This window comes from Convolutriloba macropyga, chromosome 8 (assembly GCF_964194025.1).
Source record: "Convolutriloba macropyga chromosome 8, txConMacr16.3, whole genome shotgun sequence".
Taxonomy (NCBI): Eukaryota; Metazoa; Xenacoelomorpha; order Acoela; family Convolutidae; genus Convolutriloba; species Convolutriloba macropyga.
Genome location: NC_134475.1, coordinates 40,289,231 through 40,304,253, shown reverse-complemented (window position 1 = coordinate 40,304,253; position 15,023 = coordinate 40,289,231). Strand labels below are relative to the sequence as shown.

General features: G+C 35.2%; 1 pseudogene; it reads left to right on the top strand.

The window, feature by feature from the left end:
• Positions 1–15,023, top strand: part of LOC142345057 (soluble guanylate cyclase 88E-like) — a 60,859-nt pseudogene that overhangs the window by 11,145 nt on the left and 34,691 nt on the right.

The window sequence follows — 15,023 nt, the reverse complement described above, 5'->3', positions numbered from 1 at the left end:
GCTAATTATTTTTTTCGAAAATATAGATATCTGATTGGGTCAAGGAGGTGTTTAAAGTGAACCAAATTGATATATCAGACTTACAGTAGTATGTTGGTTGTAACACAATTAGAGTGGTCTGCCTGACGTTCCTTGGAAAAAATTTTGTATTTAACTCGAAATATCGACTTATTCCCTTAGTATATCTTTGAAAATAATGAAACTTTATCTGGTAAACGAATTATTTAAAGTAAACCGAAATGACCTCCCTGATTACCAATAATATAAATGTTGCAAAATAATCAGAGTGGTCTGCCTGACATTCCTTCGAAAAAATTTTGTTTTTAACTCCCAAATATCAACTTGTTCGCTCATTTTGTTTTCAAAAATAAAAAAATTAAATCAACGAATTGTTTGAAGTAAACCGAATTGATATCCCAGACGAATGAGAAAGAGGAGGAAACACCTCCAGAAAATAAAATAGAGGAAAATCTCAAAAGTTGGTTTTTTCAATCAACTTGAGATAATTATCCGACATCATGTCATTATTATCGTAATATCAATCCAAAAACTTGCGCTCGGAAAGGTGTCTATGATCAGACGGTTACCATCCGGAACAGACCTTTGATCAAACCATACCCAGACCGAAGTAACCTCTGATCATACCATCCCCAGACCGAAAGTGACCCCTGATTAGACCATTCTCATCCGAAACTGACATTTGATCCGACCACTCCCATCCGCAAGTGACCCCTGATCATACCTTTTCCATCCACAAGTGACTTTTGATCATACCATTTCCATCCGAAAGTGACCTCTGATCATAGCCTCCCCAGACCGAAAGTGATCTCCGATCATACTATTCCCATCCGGAAGTGACCTCTGATCATACCATTCCTATCCGAAAGTGACCCCTGATGATACCATGCATACCATCCCCAGACCGAAAGTGACCCCTGATCATACCATTCCCATCCGGAATTTACCTCTGATCATACATTTCCCATCTGGAACCAAAACCCAGACCCTGTAATTTTGGTCTGGGAACACGTGTGCGTTGGACTTGGCATGATCAGAGGTCACTTCCGGATGGCACCTCAACATGAGAAGCCTCGACTTTATCAAATTACGGATTGTGAGGGGTTAAATAAGGACTTTATTTTAAACCGGCGGTGAAAGTCGAGGGCACCATTGTTTTTTTTATGGGGCAGGTCTAATTGCAAGTCTAAGATCAGTACTGATTCAAGAACTCAACTTTTAACACTTTTCTCTTGTATTTTTTGCCAATACCTGGCAATTCTAAATCCAACTCTTTGCCATGACTTGCCAAGTCTGAAAAACATCCAAATTAGCCGGCTATTTGTCAAAAATGCCACAAAATTGTCAGAAATAGCCGGAATTATCAAGAAAATGTCGGGACATTATATCATTAATTGTTAATTCTCATGTTAATATCATTGATTCTATTTAAATATTGAAGAACTGTTTACTTTTTGCTCAAGGGTACAAAATTACGAAACTTAAAACTTTCATTGAAAAAATTTTAAGAAGTCACTTTTGACTTCAGAATCAATTTTCACGTGTTATCCAAGTCCTGGCAATTGCATTTAAACAGTCATGTGAAGGTTTTTCTGGAAATGAGTTTTTCAAATACGTTATTATAGGCAGAAACCATATGAAAGTTTCTGTTTTGAACCGAGAGCTTCCTCCAATGGACTGAACTCAATAAGAGAATATGATCTTTAAGTTAATCGGTCTTTAAATTTGCACTTTTTCTTTAAGATTTTTTGACGTCTATCTTGCAAGATCTTGTAAATTTCTTGCAAGATAGGCGTCCAGATCTTGCATCTTAAGAGATAAGCGTCATTTGCAAGAATCTTGCAAGACCTTGCAAGATAAGCGTCGGAGTTCGTCTAGGGAAATACTTTCCAAGATTTCAAGATGTGTATTTAGACTTGATAAGTACTGATTGTGACTTCCGTTTCGGGTGCGACTTGGAGTTCGATGAGAAACGATTGCTTTGGTACCGAATATCAGTCAGGCACCGTCTTGAGTCGAAGCATAGGTTTGAATTGAGATGGCTCACTTGTTTATTTCCTCTCCCAGGTCAACTGGAGACAGTGTGTCGTGAGTTCTACGATACGAGTGTGATGATAGACATATTGGGAGAGAGTATCGTGAGTGACATGACCAATATCAGGTACAGGATGAAGTTTGACAACACTCTTTTCTACGCTGATGATGGGAGACCCAGGAGCAGTCTCAGAAACGACCTCACAATCAGCAAGTAAGCAAGACTTTTTGTTCTCTTTATTTTAGAGTACGCGTGATGCGAATAGTAAAAAACACAACAAAAGAAAGATTTTCAGTTAATATTCGTGCGACGCGCGGTTTTTTGCGGTTTTTTCTTAGACAGATTTCGTACTTTCTCACCACAATTCTAACAAAACTTTATCGTGAAAATTGTAATGTGTTCAAAAATTGTTATGATGTTATGATGCCAGCGCTGAATCAGATCAGAGGCATTCTGTTTTTTTAGATTACTATGTTCGTACCACAGTATAGACCGGTCGCTCCTGATATGCCTATAAAAATTACTGCACTAAACATTGATCCTTAATTTAATTTCCAACAATGCTTCTTTTTCCGGTGTGGATAAAAGTTTACACATAATTCATGTAGCAAGTCATAAACATTCAGCTAATTTGGCTCTGAGGCTAGCTTAATTATAAAGAGTTTGTTTAGTAATATAGTAGTTACAAGGTTTAAGCTTCAAAATATGACATCAAGCTGCTTGGACTTGAGTCTGTTGAGAATCTGAATTCTTGGTCAATGCATGATCAATTTTCGTTTGGGCAAACTCAATAACTTCAATGAAATCATAATAAATATTTAAGGAGAAGCAATTGAGAAGCAAGGTTTCGTTGTTAAATATGCTTTTCACTATTGAGAAATAATGGCTCACCGTTGAAACCACCAATTTTCGAGTCCTGGGTTAAAAAAAGCAGTTTTAAAATGTCACTTCTTTGTATAACTCAATATAAAACTTTAACAATTCTATTTTTCAGAATTGGAAATTAAATGAAACAACAAGTCGTTGTTAGGCAATCAATCAAACGTTCCCAAACACCATTTTGTTGATACATAAAATCTCAAAACAATCTAAAAATTTTCTTTTTGTTTCATACGTAATTGATTGTTAACAAGCAAATAAGCATTTGTTTAAACTTGTTGAAGCAGGCGAGCTTCAAAACGACCTTACGTTTGGTGGAATTTTGATTTATTCGAGAAATTTGAAAATAAAGCAACGAAATTACATAAAGTTTGAAGGATTTGGAAAGAAAACAACGTAATTTTGACTAAACAAATTTATTTTAATATAAAAAATTTGCAGACAGTATATTTGCAGTTTTTTTTGTTGACCAGATCTTAATGAGGTGAATTACAATTTGCACAGCCTGAAAAAAAGAAAGTCTGGACATATCACCCATTTGGTATTTTTTTTTCGACAGATAGCCCAGTTCCATATGCAAAAGTCTATGACACTGTATAATAATAATAAAAATATATGTACCAAAGACAGTACATCTCAGTTTTTATTCATCACAAAAATTATACTTTAGATGCGTTTTAAAAATGTTGTGTGCAATATATATATATATATATATATATATATATATATATATATATATTTATAAATATATAAATATAGATTGCATACAAATTTTTTTGAACTGTACCTAATGTACAATTTTTGTGATGATTGAGAACAGAGGAAAGCGGTCTTTGTATTTGGCACATATATAAATAAAAGGATATATATAAGCATGCATAAATAAATTATATATAAATATATAAATATATATATATATATATATATATATATACGTATAAATAGAAAATAAATAAATAAATATATATATATATATATATATATTTATATATACATATATATATATATATGTATATATATCCAATATACCTATACACATCATACTTATATTTAGATTAAATATATATATATATATATATATATATATATATACATATATATATATATATATATATATATATATACATATATATAAAAGCATCCATAAAAAAATCATATATTTGTTTATATATTAAATATATACATTATATGTATATATAGATTATATATACATATATATATATATATATATATATATATATATATATATATAAATAAATATATATATGTCAGTATATATATATGTATATATATATATATATATATATATATAAATATATATATATATATATATATATATTACACATTTCATTTTACACGCACACACACATATATATATATTATATATATATATATATATATATATATATATATATATATATATATATATATATATAGCTATGTATACTTAGTGCAATAGAAACTGCGACTCCAAGCTCTGCGTACTGAAAAAACATTTCAAGCTGATTAAAGTTATTGGCAGGCAACATTACTTGAGTTGTCGGGGGAATTTTTAACGGCAGTACCTTGAACGGGATGCTCGATGGTTATTGAACCAAGACGAGAGAAGTTTAAATCATTTGAAGCAGTCAATGAATTTCCGGGTTTAAACGACATCACCCATTTCTAGACATTTTCTGACTTTCACCTGATCCCATTTGTTAAGTACATTTGGAACACATGAGTGGTGACTATAAAAGGAACGATTGTCTATCAGTTCGGCCTCATATAATTTAGCAGCGGCAACCGGCTGGCTATGGTCTTCATCCAGACTTTGACGTGCCATCTACTCCATTTGTGCTATCTATTCGTTTTTCCGCATGGCAATTTTGTGTTTTTGGTTTTTCCAGGCACAAAACAGGTGGTTACTGTTTCTCATCCTATTTGCGTTTAATTTTGACATGAGAAAACAATGTTTACGCTGGGTAGACAAGATTGACGTTGTTAAGGGCGATCTTGTAAGACTGACATGGAGGCTTAATGCCCACGCGTAAAGTTTCTTGCGTCGCAATGGGTCAACCGGCTCATGCAAGAATTTATCATTGTTATAAATTACATCATCCAACCATTGCCCAAGGACAGGATAAATCAAATCTGTGTTCTCGGTGTCACTTGACAAGTTATTGATTTTTTCATTCTTCTGTACTAGCAAACTGAAGGAGTCTTTCAACTTAGAAGTCAATCGTTCAACTTTAACCCTCCTGTGTTGCCGCTCTTTAGTGTCAATGATGTCTTTGTGGATGTTATTTAAGTCGAACTCTAGATTAGATCTAGCCGTATATACATTTTTTTTTAATTTTCTGTTGCTCCCCTGCCATGATCTTGAATTGGCTTATCTTAATGTAGATTAACTTCCAGACAAACATGTCAAATGTGGGGTTACAACGAACCCAAATGACAACGACTTGATAACCAACCCACCGAAGAGCAAGAAAATGATTACCGAGTAGCAAAGTACTTGGCAAGAATTAGTAACAAAAACGGGAGAGCGTTTTACGTACTTGTGAGCAGCGCCAAAATAAAAAGGGAGACAGGCGATCGGCGATGAGGAACCGGCGGACGAAGCACGACAACGGGGGAAACGAAACAGACGGTGCAGGAACGACGGCCAAACGGCGCATAGCGAAACCGGAAACAAAATAGGGTGGGATGGAGACGCCGCACGAACGACGCACGACGGGATTGAAAACAAGACGAACAGAACGGCAAGTTGGCCCAGTAGCGCGCAAGAGAACGAGAAGACGAGAAAGAAAGGGCAGAAACCATAGAGTAACGAGCCAGGTGGCGGATAAGTACCATGCTTGCAGAACGCAGCCAAGTTTTCAGCTAATCAATAAAGCCGTAACTTCAGAACACACCTAAATCACACCCTAGGAAAGAGGAGATAAGCTACAGCAAGACAACCTAAAACTGGTTGTTATGGGTTTTTGTTTACCAACAAAAAAAACCAATAAAATAATATACAGCAACTCAGTAGTATACTAAAACGATGAAAAAATTTTTAAAAAAATCCTAGCCGTAACTCCAAAACCAACTTAAATCACACACTAGCGATACTCAAACCACAACAGCCAATCACCATAGTAACAAAATTAACAAACTACAGCAAAGTTAATTGAAATTCAATAGTGTATTTGTAGACAATGACAGCTGGAAAAGTCAAGAAACAAACTAGCCCTAACTCCAGATTAAATGTAAGTCAACTAAGTCACACCATAGGAAACTGACAAGACCAAAACAAGCAACCATCAAACTCGCATAATCAACATACTGCAACAAAAGGAGAAAGATGCTTCATCACATATAACAACATAATAAATCGAAGAAAATTTGAAACGGAGACAAACGGCATTGAACGCAGAAAAACAGGAACGTTCGGATGCGAAAATGAAAACCAAAATATTAGGAGAGCGCCGTTATTGAAAATAAACGGAACACGGAGATTTGGAAAGTTAAACGCGGTGGGTACTATATTGAATCGAGCGACAAGAAAAAACTTGGCAGTGCAGTTTTTTTGTAGGCCGTAGTTTGTGAACTTTCTCACAATTTTTCTGTATTGAGTTTCCCTCAATTGACAAACCTTCAAGTGAAAATTTGGTTTTTGACAAATTTGTCAAAACATTAAACTTTTTGCTCAAACTTTTGGCCAGTTTTTGCAATATCAAGATTACCTAACAGATTTCAAATAAATTAACGGTTTTTTTGCTTGAAAGAACGGTTATCTAAGACTCGGTATTGATTTTCTAACTTTTTTGAAATGCTTTAAAATTGACCAAAATTTTTCAAAATTGAACTTTGTAGCGAAATATTCTCCTTTTTTTCTACATTATAGGATAATTATTTGCTACACAGCCCAGGAAATTCAATCTCTCATGAAACTCCAAAAAATCGGACCAAAATTATCAAATGCTACGTTTTTTACTCCTAAGAATCACATTTGTGGTGGCTAATTGTGACCACTAAACCCTATGAAGCTCTTTTGTAATATTATCTTATATAGGGATTGGTTTTTTGCCGTCTAAGTTGAAAATTCCAGTTTACTACATTAAAATTAGTGTAAAATTTCCGTTCTATCTTACAGTTTTTTTGCCTTTTTCACGTGAAGTTCAGGTGGTCCTCTTGTAGCTAAAGTTTTTCTTTACATCCTCAGTGGATGCCAGCGGTGCTTCTCTTTCGTATGAGAAAAAGGGGCCTGTAGCACCTCGTCAATATCAGTCCGTTTCAATTCGACCAGTTTCCTCCACAGCGAGAAGTCCTTTATATTTCCATCCTCATTCTTGCAATATTCTGCCTCCACATCCTCTCCCTTCTAGTGCGGCCTCTGAAGTAGGAGTTGTTAGGGTACCTGTTTCTACAGTATCTGCTTGTTCTGTACCCTCCCCAGTAACCTTCTTAGTATCCAGACCGTATCCGTATCTTGGGTATTTATTATAGTATGTCGTGAGTCCAGAATAGTATTCCATAGTAGTAATAACTAGGGTAGTATTAACTGCTCGACCCGTACCTCGTGCCGTACCAGTTGTTGCTCCATCGTCTATCGTAGTAATAATTAGTTGGGTATGCTTTGCCAACGCTTTTTGTTCAATAAAGGTGGCTCAGTAAGGACCCGAACCCGGGTGTCATAGACTTTCGTTACTGAATCCGTACATCCCAATAGTATATCGACTATTAAAGCTTTTTTTCTGAAAGTAAGATGAACATGATGTTTTCAGTCTTTCATAATGTTCATAGACTGAACATAGCAAATTTTGAAAATTTCAAATAACTGATCTCATGCTTTAAATTTTTAAAATGGCGATACCTCAAAAGCTATTCTAGCTCTAACTAAACCATATATTGATGCATTCACATCTACACATCTAAACCATATATTGGTACATCAGTGGAAGTCGGCGGAGGTCGGTGGAGGTCGGTAGCGGATTTCGGTGGAGGTCGGTGGAGGTGGGCATCGGAGGTCGGCAGCGGAGGTCGGCAGCGGAGGTCGGTGAAGGTTGGCAGTGGAGATCGGTGGAGGCCAGTAGCGGAGGTCGGTGGAGGTTGGTAGCGGAGGTCGGTGGAGGTCGGCAGCGGAGGTCGGTAGCGAAGGTCGGCGGAGGTCGGAGGCGGAGGTCTGGGGCGGAGGTCGGAGGCGGAGGTCGGAGGCGGAGGCGGAGGTTGGTGTTCGAGTCAGAATTAGTTGTGGTCTAGTAGTAGAAGGTAGAAGTAGTAGTGCAAGCATCGGGTTTCGCCCGTGGGGTGTCAATCCCAGGGTTTATCAGTGGGTTTCCGTTTATCTTTTCCAGTGTCCGAATGAAGACTCAATGATAGACTCATATGTTGTGTATTTCAGAGTTGGTTGTTGCTTTGTTTTTATTCATTTTATTCAATTTGTTCACCTTGAATTATTGCAATAGCCAGTGATCTTAGATTCGATTTTTGTTTTCACGAGACAATCTTTACGCGTGGAGTCAATTTGTTGCTGGGGATTATTGATCCCGAAACCGAGAACTGCCATGGAACGGTGAATATTATCAGAGTTATGCCATTGGAAAAGGTGAACAAGAAAAGGAGGGCGACCAGTAATAAAAGTGTGGCGATCAAAAAGGTTTTCTTATGCGATCACTGTGATTATGGATCCAATGCAAAGTATATGATCAAACGCAAACGCCACGTAAAGCGGATTCATGAGAAGAACGCGGACCAGCGGAAATGCAAAATCTCTGATTTCAATACTATGTACCCCTTCAACATGAAACGACCCATGACGAGAGCGCAAAAGGACAGAGTAGAAATGTTGGAATCGTCCAGTTGCCACACGAGACATCGCAGGAACATAGTTATTGAGTCGGATTCGTCCAGTTGCCACACGACGAGATCTCGTACACAACGAGTTGAAATGCCAATTGATAAGCCAATGTCGGTTGTATCCACATTCTGGGCGTTGTAATTTGTCACTTCTTACTTTTTGTTACGCGTTTGTGTTACTTCAGATACATAATTCATAATTCAATCTTCATTGTTTAGAGTTTGAATGTTTTTTTGTTTTAGGTAGCTTATTGTTTATTGGGAGTTACTGAGTTACTGTGTAACTGTGTTACTGAGTTATTTTACTGAGTTATTTTTCTGTGCTACTGAGTTAATTTATTGAGTTAATTTACTGTGTTACTGAGTTACTGTGTAACTGTGTTACTGAGCTATTTTACTGAGTTATTTTACTTAGTTACTGTGTAACTTTGTTATTGAGTTATTTTACTGAGTTATATTAATGGTATTGAGTTACTGTGTAACTGTGTTATTGAGTTATTTTACTGAGTTTTTTTAATGGTACTGAGTTACTGTGTAACTGTGTTATTGAGTTATTTTATTGGGTTATTTTTCTGTGTTACTGAGTTAATTTACTGAGTTATTTTACTGTGCTACTGAGTTAGTGTGTAACTGTGTTACTGAGCTATTTTACTGAATTAATTTACTTAGTTACTGTGACTGTGTTATTGAGTTATTTTACTGAGTTATTTTAATGGTACTGAGTTACTGTGTAACTGTGTTATTGAGTTATTTTACTGAGTTATTTTACTGAGTTACTGTGTAACTGTGTTATTGAGTTATTTTATTGAGTTATTTTACTGAGTTATTTTAATGGTACTGAGTTACTGTGTAACTGTGTTATTGAGTTACTTCATTGAGTTATTTTACCGAGTTACTGTGTAACTGTGTTATTGAGTTATACTACTGATTTATTTTAATTGTACTGAGTTACTGTGTAACTGTGTTATTGAGTTATTTTACTGAGTTATTTTATTGAGTTACTGTGTAACTGTGATATTGAGTTATTTTATTGAGTTATTTTACTGGTATTGAGTTGTGTTGCTGTCAGGAGACTATATAGCCTCATTATCAGCGGAGTAGATCTCTACTTTAGATTAAAATTAAAAAGCTATCTAAAATTTCTGGTGCTAGCCTTGAGATATTATTGCCTAACATTGTCTTGCAAGCGTTGCAAAATTGATATCCGTAGACCAATTTTATTTTGCCCTTACTCAAACAAGATGAATCTTCGTTGGCTTGTATAAGTATAATACTGGCACCTACTCCGGAGTCTATCTCCATGTTGAACTCTAACCCATACTCAGAAGCAATCATCTCATTATGGACCAGAATGTCTGTGTAGAGAGAGTGAGTGAATTTTGTGATTGCGTATCCAACTTTGCAAAGAGGCTGCCCATGAGATGCTTCGTGATCTTAATTCAAAAATTCCAGATGGAATTAATTTTGTCATAAAAACAATTGTGTCAAAACAGCAAATGTACAACCTCACATAGCCGACCAGTTCGCCATTATCGCCACCAGATCTGAAACATCTGCGAGCCGCTTCAGGGAACCAAACAGCCGGAGGTCCAACTCAGTTCGATCCGCCACAGAGATGATTGAAGGAGGGCGGATGACGGAGGTAGATTGACAGTTGCAGAATTCAGAAGAGAACTAATCTAATTCCACGTTGTGTCTGATTTCAGTTGTCCGAAATTTAATAGCTTTAATCTGATTGTTTAAAAGTTATATCTACTCCAAAAACTTTCCGAGTGTTCGCCTTCCCATTATAACTCCGATCTTATCGGCCAGACAACGCATGATAAGCATATTACGAAAAGCGTCATATCATAAGCATATTATCTTGTGACTATTATTCAAGTGTTTATAATAGGAAATCGCACCCCTCTGCCCAACGGTAAGGTTTTGAGGGTGAAGAAATTCGGAAGAACCCTCAATGGTTTTTACAAGGCTGAAAATGGAAGTTAAACTTTTGAACTCACCTTCTTTTGTTTGCACTAATAATTAACGTTTGGTACCAATTTTTCACAATATTACTCGAATAATAGGCGCAACCGGGCATAGTCTACTGAAAGGTATTTGATGGATGTGGATCAACAAACACCCCTCCCCCACAATAAATATATTTTATATGTATTATATTTGCAGGGTTGGTTTGGCTGGTAAAATGAAGAGAGGTGGGACGTAGTGTCGTACTTTGGGGAATATCTGAATTGTAAAATAACAGCATGTTCAGAGTATCGCCAGAGAAAAACAGCATGTTCAGAATTTCGGCAGAGTAAACGATGAAAAATATCATGATGAACAGTGTGTATTATGCCATTATCAGAGATCTGGGCAGTCTAAATACTATAATTGAGATAGCATGATTAAGTACTGTGTTGACATGACACACAGGTCCGGGGAGCGGTACCAAAATAAAGATGGTAAAAAATCTTTCTTCAGTTGAATTCTTTCGTCCAAATTGATATAAACAACCTGTAGGCAACGTATTTCTTGACAAATTAACGTATTCTCATTGGTCCGAACATAGCAACAAGTGTTATTAGACGGCAAAGTCTTTTTTGCTCAATTAATGGATATCAGTCTATTTTTGATACTTAAGATCAAAACCATTCTGTAGAACCGTGCAAAAACCGAAAAATATTAAGTACAAACACGCCGGTTTTGATAGATTTATTGATTAGGTTTAATGAAACTATGTTATTTGCGCTTTTTCCGAGCTTTATACGTAAATTGGAACGATTTCTATGCGAATTTAAATACTCGATATTAATTGATTAATATCTCGCTCACATCTATTTCGCACACACATACACACATATATATATATATATATATATATATATATATGTATACATAAAAATAAATAAATATATATATATATATATATATATATATATATATATAAATATCTATATATATATATATATATATATATTATATATATATATATATACATATATATATATATATATATATATTTATATATATGTTTAAATATATATATATATATATATATATATAAGCAGCCATTTAAACGTTATATATATATATATATATATTTATACTACTTATATATATATATATATATATATATATATATATAATACATATATACAAAATACTTTATATATATATATATATATATATATATATATATGTGTGTGTATAAAAGTGTTGTTCCAAGTCAGGACATCAACACAATAAATCTGGACATACGCACTTTTGAATGCAAGAAGAACGCAGAACAGTTTTTGAACGGACGAAATTCTGATGAACACACAAAAATTTGGATATGAGCGCTCTAGAGTCTGGACAAACTCACATCTGTACGCACAAAATTTGCAAAAAAAGTTTTGAAGGCACAAAAGTCTAGACATTCTGGGCGTTTTTTTTGTCTGGGACGGTGTGGATACAGGCATGTTTCTTCTGTAATGATCTGAACTCCCGGGTCGAGGTGTCACCGCTATAAATCGCCAAAAGATGTAAGATTTGCGGTGAATTTGAGAAAAAAGTGTAACATTTGGTGAAAGAACATTTTTCAGCGCTACCAGCGGAATGCGGTGAAAACATTTTTACCGCTAAAATCTTGCAAATATTCACCGCTGATTTCAACGCTTACCATAAATTCACAGTAAATACCATTTGAGTAAGTGGCAGATGGCGCATTGGAAGAAGAAGTTGTTGACATGCAGGAGGTGAGCGAGCGATTCCCACCCGTGTACGGCGGTTTCTGTTGTATAAGAAATCCGGGTGAATGCTGTTAAAAAAAGATTTTCACCACTAAAAACCGCAAATCTTAAAAAAAATTAAACCACATTCAACGCTAAAAGATGAGGACGCTTTGCGGTTGAAAAAGTTTTTTTTCACCGCTAATCTTACATTATTTTTTTTACTAAACCTCGACCCGGGCATACCATCTTCAGTGAGACCTCACCGTGAGATTGGTTAGTACAAGCTAATCGTTGATGGAGGTAGACGAGGACTTCTTGAGACAGTGTTGTATTATCAAGCTTGAAAGCTGAACAACCATTCCCGTACCAAGTTAATGAAGTTGGAGTCTTTTGTCTGTGACCCAGATCAAAAATAACCATTGACTGTGCAATCTGCACCTTTGGAGCATATCATCAATCTTTTGTTTGCTGAAAATTGGCCATGTGTAACTATATTGCCTGGTATTAAATTTCTCTCGTACAATTATAAGACATTAGTTAATGAAAATATCAATAAAATGAGTTTTTCCTCATTGATAGTCAATAACAGACATCTCATTGATTCTAAATAAGGTATTTGCTCTGTTTTGGGGAAGACAATCAAATAGGTAGTCAGACATGCTTTCAATGTGGTTTGTTCGTTAATAGTTAACAGTTGTTTAGTTTATTAGTTGTTCTGTATCATTATGTTTTGCATATCTGTTTGTTCAGCTCTCTCTTCTTCTACCTGTTTCCCGTTCAACGTGGTGTTCAATGAGAACATGGTAATAGTGGCAGTGGGCTCTTCTCTCAAGACCATCATGGATGATGTCCAGGCAAGGCCATAGACGAGGTCTTCACCCTCAAGAAACCACTCATCACTTTCACTTACAACAATGTTAGTGCCTCACAATGTAGCCCAATTTAGACTAGAAGTTTGAACGGGTGATGAAAATTTTGAACTTACGACTTCCCAGTTGAACAAGCATAATATTAAAGTTGAGTTAAAGTCTCTTCATTGGCCGAGCAAGACACTTTTCATAACACTATTTGATTTAAAAACGTCTTTTCATAGGTCCTGTTCTAAACCTTAGAGAGGGCAAAGGATGCAAATTATAGTATATCTATAAATAGTATTTTCATTTTCAATTTTGTTAACACCGATATTGCTTTCAGGTGAAAAGTCATTTGAACAACGTGTTTGAGCTCTCAACTATGGAAAATGTCGGACCAAACAGAGGTAAGTCAACATCTTTCTACAAAACATGGTGTAGCGTAAAGAAAGACTGACGTTTGCAGGTCATACAAAAACCCCGCTAATCATACAAGTAATGTGAATTGTATGATTTTCCTGGTAATAATAAAAGAGTCATTCATATTTTTACAGTATGGTTAGAAAAGTACAAATATGACACTCATTTGACCAGAAGTAATATAGATTATCCCCATTTTCTGATATGTGTACACTTCCATATTTTGCAATATCCAGCATAGAGCACTATCAATGGTAAAAACGCATGCGAGAAACAGTTCTCATAATCTTAACAAATTTTTCCACTAGGAAATACTTATCAATGACCTTAAAAGGATTTGTGGTGTTTTGATTTCAGAGGATTTAGAAGAAGCCACAAATGTGTTGGCACTTAGAGGTCAAATGGTGTTAATGGCGGAATGGCAGGTCATTGTCTACTTGGCGGCACCTATGTTAGTAGGACACGGAAGTCAACTCGTTTCATGCCTCAACTTATGAAAAAACCTGGCTGAATTATTGGTATGGAAAACCACACTTGACCCAAACTGCCTATGAAAAAATGAAAAGACTTCTGATGGACCAATAAGAACGCCTGCAATATTGCTCTACCCAATAGTGCCGATTCCTAGAGTTCGACCCAAGATTCAACGCAGGACTTTTGCGAGACATAAACTAGACGTGCAAAAAATGTATCAATCTGTAATGGAAAATCCTTGGTTAAAGCAAGTGTTTTCACCGCGAAAATTTTACTGCAAAAATGTTACCTGCTTTTACAGCAAAAAAATTTTAACTATTTTTACCGTGAAAACTATGCACATTTTTTGTAAGTTATATAGCTAACCTACAAGAAATATGTAATTTTTTTGCGTTATACAATCATATGACTTTCTTTTAACTTATGTTTTTTACTAAAATCGTTACATTTTTTTTTCTAAACGGGGCAATATATACGAGTGTGGCTATTCTTCAGTCAAATTTTTCACTTTTTCCATATGCATCGTAGAGAAAAAAGAAAAAACCTAAGTTTGAAACCTAGGGATGTAACTCTTATTTATATAAAAAAGATATCCGAAATTTGAAAAGGAGCAAAAATATTAAAACTTCAACGGAAAATTTGAACAGGAAAAGAAACATTCATTTCTAACCATTTCTGTGTTTTCAAAACCGTGGAGACGTGAACAAATGCATTTTTACGGAGTAAGCATCAAATCAACCCAAGTCATTATTGAAAACAGTAAAGATTTATTTATATTAATTAAAAGAAGTTTTTCTTATTTTTTTTTTCCTTTGTATTCTTTTT